The following is an 8,498-nucleotide window of genomic DNA, read 5'->3' as shown; positions in this document are numbered from 1 at the left end:
ACCAGCAGTGTTTAAAATAACTAGTTTCTGTACATCCTCATCAGCATTTGTTATTTTCACTTTTTTTTATTTCAGCTGTTCTAATAAGTGTGTTGTGATATTTCATTTTGTTTTAATTTGCATTTCTTTCATGGCTAATAACGTTAACCATCTTTCGTTATTAGATGCTTGCTTGTTATTCACTTTTCAGTGAAATAATTCTTCCTGTTGTTTGTACATTTTCTAATTAGATTGTTTTTTAATATTTAGTTATTAGAATTCTTCAAATATTTTTCACATGAGTTCTTTATTAAGTGGTTTGCAAATACTGTTCTCTCCCAGTCTATAGCTTGTCTTTTTATCCTCCTAAAAGGACCTTTCACAGACTAATTTTGGTCTGTTTCATTGGGCTAATTTTAATGAAGTTGCATTTATTACCTTTTTTAACCCGTTTTAAAAATTGTTTGTGCTTTCGGTGTCATGTCTAAAATGTCCTCACTAACTACTCAGTCTTGAAGATCTTCTGTGTTTCCTTCTAAAAGTTTTATAGTTTTATATTTTACTTTTAAATATATGATTGGTTTTGAGTTAATTTTTACATAAGGTATGAGGTTTAAGTTGAGATTTATCTTTTGCATATGATTATCTAATTGTTCCAGCACCATTTGTTGAAAAGACTGCCCTTCCTCCATTGAATTTCTTGTGCATTTTTGTCTAAAATCAGTTCACAAAACTTATATGGGACATTTTTTGTTTTTTATTCTGTTCCATCGATGCCTACCCACTACCAATACCACATAGTCTTAATTACTTAGCTACATGATACATCTTGAAATTGGTTAGAGTGTTTTCTTTCACTTTATTTTTCTTTCAAGTGTTTTAGCTATACTGTTTTTTTTTTTTTTGCCTTCCCATATGAATTTTAGAATAATATTATCTGTATCTACAAAATGCCTGGCTGGGGTTTGATAGAAATTACATTAAACCTGTCAATTTGTATAGAATTTTCATTTTTAATATGTTAAATCATCCAATTCATGAATATGGTATGTCTCAACATTTCAAAAAATTTCCTTTTTAGGTTACTACATCAGTGTTTTAGTTTTCAGAATAAAAATCCCATACATGTTTTGTTCAATATATATTTAAGTATTTGTTCATTTTTAACAATTGTTAAGCGGTATCATATTTTTAATTTGGAATTCTACATATTGGTTATTAGTATATAGAAATACAGTTGATTTTTGCACATTGATCTAATATTCTGAAAACTTGTGGAACTCACTTATTCATTGTAAGTTTTTGTTAATTTCTTGGGATTAGACATTTTGTCATTTTCAAAGAGTGAAACTTTTATTTCTTCTTTTCTGATCTACATGTTTTTAATTTCCTTTCTTGTCTTATTGCAGTGGCTAGAACTTTCAGCACTATGTCAAAGGACAGTAGTAACAGTTGTCATCCTCACCTTAGTGTTGATCTTAGGGAAAAAACTTTCAATATTTCACCATTATGTATAATAATAACAGTAGATTATTATAGATATATATATATATATAATTTAGTTGAGGGAGTTCTTATCTATTCATAGTTTTCTGTGATTTTACCTGAATAAATGTTAAATTTTGTCAAATGCTTTTACTGTATAATCAAAATAATTATGTGATTTTTTCATCTTTAGTCCATTAATATGGTGAATTACAATGACTGACTTTTGAATATTTAAACAGCCTTGTGTTTCTAAAATAAATTCCACTTAGTCACAATGTATTATTTTTATTACATATTATATATTATTATGTATTATATTATTTATTTTTTTATATTTGCTAATATCTTGTTAAAAATATTTGTGTTCATTTCATGAAGAATATTTGCTCTATAGTTTTATTTATACTGGTGTAATGAAATGAATCAGAAAATGTTCCTTCTGCCTCTACTTTCTGGAATAGATCATATAGTATTGGTTTTAATTCTTCTTCAAACTTTTGATAGAATTCTACAGAGAAACCATCTGGGCCCAGAGATTTCTTTGGGGGAAGTTTTTAAATTACAAATTCAATCTCCTTAATAATTTCAGGGCTATTCAAATATTTATTTCATATTGGATCAATTGTGGTAGTTGGTGCTTTTTGAGAAATTGGTCCATTTCATCTACGTTGTGAAATTTATGTGTAATGTATTATACATAGAATTTCTTATATGTCTTTTGATATCTACGGGGTCTGTTGTGATATATGCTTCACATGTGATGTCAATATTTTGTCTTCTCTCTTTTTCTTTTGTAAATATTGTTAGAAGTTTGTCACTTTTGTTGATATTTTCAAAGAACCAGTTTTTTGTTTCATCGATTTTTTTTTGTTTTCAATTTTTAATTGTTTTTGCTATTATCTTTATTATTTCCTTTTTTATTTTGGAAACAGAGTCTCATTCTTTTGCCCTGAAGTACAGTGGCAAAATTATAACTTACTGTGTAGCTTCAGACTCCTGGACTCAAGCAATCCTTCCACTTCAGCATCCTGAGTAGCTGGGACTCCAGGTGTGCACCACCACACCTGGCTTATATTTCCTTTCTTATGACTGTCTTGGATTTACTTTTCTCCCCTTTTTAAGGCTCTGGAGATGTGAGTTTTATTATTAATTTGAAACTTTTCTTCTTTCTAAAGTAAGCAATTAGTGCTATAAATTTCCCTCTTGCACTACTTTAACTGCATTCACATATTGTGATATGTTATATTTCATTGCCATTTATTTTACTGTATTTTTATTGCCCTTGAGGCTTCCTCTTTGACCATGCATTATTTAAAAGTGTTGTTTACTTTTCAAGATTTTGCAAATTTGTCTGTTATCTCCCTGTTAAAGGGTTCTAGTTTGATTCCATTATGGCCAGAGGGCACTCCCTGAATGATAAAAATTATATGAAATTTGTATAAGTTTTTAATAAAAATATTTCTCCTGTGGACACTTGAAAAGAATGTATATTCTGTTGTTGGAAGAAGTATTCCATAAATATCAAATCAGATTCTGTTGGTTGATGATGTTGAATTCTTCTATATCTTTGGTGATTTTCTCTAGTTGTTCTACCAATTGTTGAAATAGAGGGAGTGTTAAAATCTTCAACTATAATACGGATTCATCTCTTTTTCCTTTCAGTTCTGTCAGCTTTTGCTTTACATGTTTTCTGCTCTGTTGTTTGGCATATACACATTTAGTATTACCGTGACTTATCATTATGTACTATATCTCTCTGTAGCTAGTAATTTTCTTTGTTCTGAAGCCTGTTTTGTATATTAATATAGCCATCCTTGCATTATCTGAGTCATACTCATAGATATCAGAGATTCTCTCTCAGAATATCTTATTAATCTCTGAGTAATATTTGCTAAGCATATCTTTTTACATCCTTTTGCTTTCAACTTACTCATATCATTATACTTGGTCCCATTTTAGTGGAGCTCAGTCGTCACAACTGGGCCCTGCAATTGGAAACAGCAGTTAGAGGAGCAATTATATCTTCAACTGATGTTCAGTGCCCAATTGTCAACCTGTAATTCAACTGTGACTTCAAGTTTACATGTTTCATTTCATTTTAGTTCTCCATTTGAGTGCCTACAGGTAAAAATGTTTTATCAGAGACTTCTTTTTCAGCTATTATTGATCAAGAATTGGATTTAATCATCAAAAGCCCTAGAGATATAACTTGACAAAAGAAATGAGGAAAGGAGATTTGGTGTTAATCTCTCTACCCTTTCTCTGTTCAATATTAAAGCCTCAGATCCTTCTCTTCACTCCTTTGTATTCTCTTACCTGTTCCATTCTCCCTCTGCCCTTTTCCCCCTAGTTTTCAGTAATGTCTGTCTTCTGCACTCATTTGTAAGTTTCATAAAAGCAGAAAGTCTTTCTTTTTTCCTGTTGCATGCTTAGTACCAAACATGATGCCTAGATTATAACAGGCTCCCCAAAATGAAATGATAAAATTAGTGAGTGCCCCACGAGACTGTGAACTGCCCTCTTTGCCTTGAATGTTCTTCTCTTTCCCATTAACTAGTTAGTAGAGAATTGTCGTTAAAAATACTGCCTCTAGACCTAAACTGCCTGGGTTCAAATCTGGGAGCACACTATTTGTCCTTCTTGGGCTTCAACCTCTTCCTCTGTGAACTATGAATAATAATAGTGTCCACTTTATTGAGTTGTGCGAGGATAAAATGAGCTATGAGGACAAAGCTCGTACAAGGGTAATATACACCTAGTTACTACCCTCAGGACTTCATCTTAAAGGATACCTCCTCGGAGAGGCTTTTTTCTACCCTCCCTAGACTAGATTAGTTCACCCCATCATTCCTCTAATTCCATCTTTTATGTCATACAGTTATTGCAACAGTTATTTGTGAATTACCTTTTTGTGTCTAGCATTAAACTTTAAGATCTATGATAGAAGGATGGTGTCTGTCCCATTTATTGTTGCATCTCTTGATTCTTATCAGAATGCCTAGCATGCAGAGATCCTCACACAATGGAAAAATTAAACTAAATTAATGATTGAATAAATGAATGAATGAACATATTCTAGAGAAAGAAATAATCACCTTAAGGGAGTAAATTATGATCCTACATGTGCCTATTCCAGAAATTGACAAACTGTGGCCTGGCAGTTTTGGTTAAATAAAGTTTAATTGGTAAAATAAAGTTAAATTGGAACACAGTCATACACCATTCATTCATTTATTGTCTATGGCTGCTTTGCATTATACTAACATAGTTGAGTAGTTGTAGCAAAGATCACATTGGCTGCAAAGCCTAAAATATTTACTCTCTGGCCCTTTACAATAAAATTTACCAACCCCTTATCTATACCATTGATTCTCAGACATTAGCATGCATCAGAATCACAGATGGCTGGAGTCTACCCTCAGAGTTTCTATAGGTCTGTGGGAGGCCACAAAACTTTGCATTGCTAGCAAAATCCCAAGTGGCTTTGTCTCTACTGGTCCATGGACCTACTTTGAGAATCACTGGTCCTTAACATTCAAGTATACTCAGATACACCCATGTGGTTCCATGTATTGAATTGACACATATATAACTGAAACTTCAGGGCCTAACATTGATAATTCCTGGCATTGAGATGATCCAAGGTGCCTTATAGTTATAATCAAGTAGAATACCCTGCAAAGACAACCCAGAAGCTAATTTTGTGGTTTCAGTCATCTCCAGGATTTCAAGAGGAGCTGACCCTAGAGACTCTCTAGAAGTACACTTGTGACCCTAACAGGACCTCTGCCCACAAAGCCCAGGCTGGGACTTCTACTGTCTTTGTGCTAACACCAGGATTAGAAAAAAAAAATGGGTAAATCCTTCCTTTTCTCTGATATACTACTAAGAGGACAAATAACAACTGCTAACTTTTATTGACTACTAATTATGTGAGGCATGCACAAAGAAAGAGTTTGCAACACTATATAAGTTGTATACTGTCCTTATTCCCATTTTACAGGGAAGAAAATGAAGGTTAAGGGAGGTCAAGTCATTGTTCCAAGGTCAGACAGCTGGAAGGTTGCTGAGCTAGGTTTTGAAGGTAGTTCATCTGTTTCCAGAGTCCACACTCAACAACAATGACATCCCATTCTATATACTCATGCTTGCAGGAAGGGAAAGATTCCATAGCAGTCTGCATGATTGAAAGGAACTGCTTTGCTTCTTCTCAGCCAAATCTCTAACATAGCAAGGATTTATCCAATCAATTAATAGTTGGATCTTCAAACCTAGCATATAAACCTGCAACCAAGTATGCACAGACTTGGCATTCTCAGCCCTTGAGAAAGATCTCAGTGGATACTGCGATGTGTTCTCCAAAAAGCATTTCAATGAGCACCATTGAGCAACATCTTTCACCTGTCAGCCTCTTCAACAATTGCCTCAGCTTCCCAAATGATCCATCTCACCCAAGGCCACACTCTTTCATGGAGTACCCCGGACTCAACTGATGGGTGCTGTAGTTTAAAAACCCAGCCACTTTGGCCCAACTGGGGTCAACTTTGAAGGCTAGTCTACCAGATTTCCCCATGGGGTCAACTGGGGTTGTCTTTGGGCTACATTAAAGCTGTATTTTCCCCTCTGTCTTCTTCTGCTTTCCTCTCCTTCCATCCACAGGTGCAGATCCCAAGTGTATTCCTTATAAACCTGCTTGCAAAAACTCTCTCAGAGCCTGTTTCCAAAGTAATCCACCTGACAGCAGAGACACCTTCCTGAATCCACTTTAGTCTCAGTCTTGCCTTCTATTGTTAGCAATCCATGTTCCACCTGCATGTTTCCTGTGATCCAATAGGCATATTCAGTAGCTCCATGAATCCATCAGAACTTTGCAGCCAAAAGCACCTCCTTCTCTCCTTTTCAAAATACTCACCCTATCGTCATCATTTATGGTCTCCTTGTTAGAGCAAGAAGCCCCGAGGAGGATTAGTTCAAATGGTGCCCCTGCCACTGAATCTCAGTCATAGATCAAGGCAAAAACTGTCTTGAGTTTGCAGCCAAATATAGTAAAAAGTACTGAATATATCGCCTTCCCGCACCAATATGATACTGCTTTAGCAAGTCTATTTCTTTCTTCACTCCTTGATTTAGTGGCTTCCCCTGGTTTATGAAATATTTTTTTACCCATGGCCCACTGAAAACATCTTTATAAAATAGAGTTCATCTTTGAACGGGTCACTTTCCTATTGAATTTTAACATTTCAAGAAGGAAAAGGGGAGTATTTCTGACCAGACAGTCTTTGAGTAAGTATTAAAGTGGGTTTCTAAATGCCAGGATTTAAGCTCTGTTAACAGCCAATATAATCATCAGTTTGTAAAACAAAATCTTAAGTTTATGCCTGTACAAAGCACAGTGAAAAGAATTTGCTCCAATCACTCCAGTGATGTGGCATAAACAATTTTCATTTCTGTTCATGGCCATGGTGCCAGTCTTCACTTCACATGGTTAGTAAGTGGCAAAGCCAAGACTTGAACCAGACCAGCCTGAATTTCAAGTCCATGCTCTTTCAACCACATTGTGCAATTCAACAAATTTTTATTGGACATCTATTATGTGTGAATAAATATAATACTTCTGAATTATAATAATACTGTAATAATAAATATAATACTTCTAAATAATAAATACAATGCTTCTTAATACACCTTATAGATAATCTAGTTTCTCTCTCTCTCACTCTCTCTCAGTTTTGTCAACCATTGTAGTTCCTGGAAAAGGGATGTGGGATACTTCTTTGGAAAGAAGGAGGAATAAGGAGGAAGGGAAATGAGCTTATTCTTCCCTTAAGGATGAATACTGCCCCTTTGACGTTGGAGCATTGTGGAAGAAAGAAGGGCGCAGTCAGCGAGAGATGGGGTTCTACTCTTGCCTCTCTAGACCAAGGTCAAGTGAAGAATTTAGAAAGCTGAGGACGGCCGGGTGCAGTGGCTCACGCCTGTAATCCCAGCACTTTGGGAGGCTGAGGCGGGTGGATCATGAGGTCAAGAGTTAGAGACCATCCTTGCCAACATGGTGAAACCTCATCTCTACTAAAAATACAAAAGTTAGCTGGGCATGGTGGTGCGCACCTGTAGTCTCAGCTACTTGGGAGACTGAGGCAGGAGAATTGCTTGAACCTGGGAGGTGGAGGTTGCAGTGAGCTGAGATCATGCCACCACACTCCAGCCTGACAACAGAGTGAGACTCCGTCTAAAAAAAAAAAAGAAAGGATAAAAAGAAATCTGAAGAGGAAGTTTGATCTTGCTTTGCACTTGGGACATTTGCAGAAGACCTCAAAGGCTATTCCCATAAGAGCATAAAAGTGGCTGATTAAGAATCAATATAACAGAAAAGTGCAAGTGAACAAAGACAGAGCTTCTCTTAGTGTTCCAGACCCCCTTGGTGCCCCTGTTCGACAGGAGGAATCCAAGAGCTCTGCAGAGTCCAAGAGGTGAAAAGCAGCTGAGAGTCCCGAGAGAGGTCTAGTCAGAGAGTCTATCATGTGCTCCTTCCTCCTGGCACAGCCCCATCCTCATCTCCCCTTGTGCTGCAGATCCCTTAAGGTAAACTGTGGCTTCCATTCATTTCCCAGCCCAAGGAACCCACCTGGAACCCTCACCCCAGCCTACATAGGTCCCCTTTGTATACCACCCAACATGGCTATTGGCAAAATACTTATTGCTATACTGGATTTGTTCATAGTTTCTTTTAGAAACACTTATCACGTGGTAGTCTCTTACATGTTTTACATATATAGACTATTTAATCCTCAACAACTCTATTCAAAAAGAAATCCCAGAAAATAACAGAAACCCCAGGAAAAGGCAACAATATCTTGAGCACTTCTCACTCTCCTTGTACAGAGGAGTAAACTGAGGCTCAGAGAGGAGAGGAATGTGCTTGAATCTTGAAGCTGGGAGAAGGATAGATCTATCTAACAACATTTCTGCAGGAGTGTCACGGACCTGAGGACAAAATGCTGAGCTGCCCTCAGGACACAGCAGGACAAGTG

The sequence above is a fragment of the Pan troglodytes genome, chromosome 21 (genome assembly GCF_028858775.2).
Source record: "Pan troglodytes isolate AG18354 chromosome 21, NHGRI_mPanTro3-v2.0_pri, whole genome shotgun sequence".
Lineage (NCBI taxonomy): Eukaryota > Metazoa > Chordata > Mammalia > Primates > Hominidae > Pan > Pan troglodytes.
Note: the sequence above shows the minus strand (reverse complement) of the source record.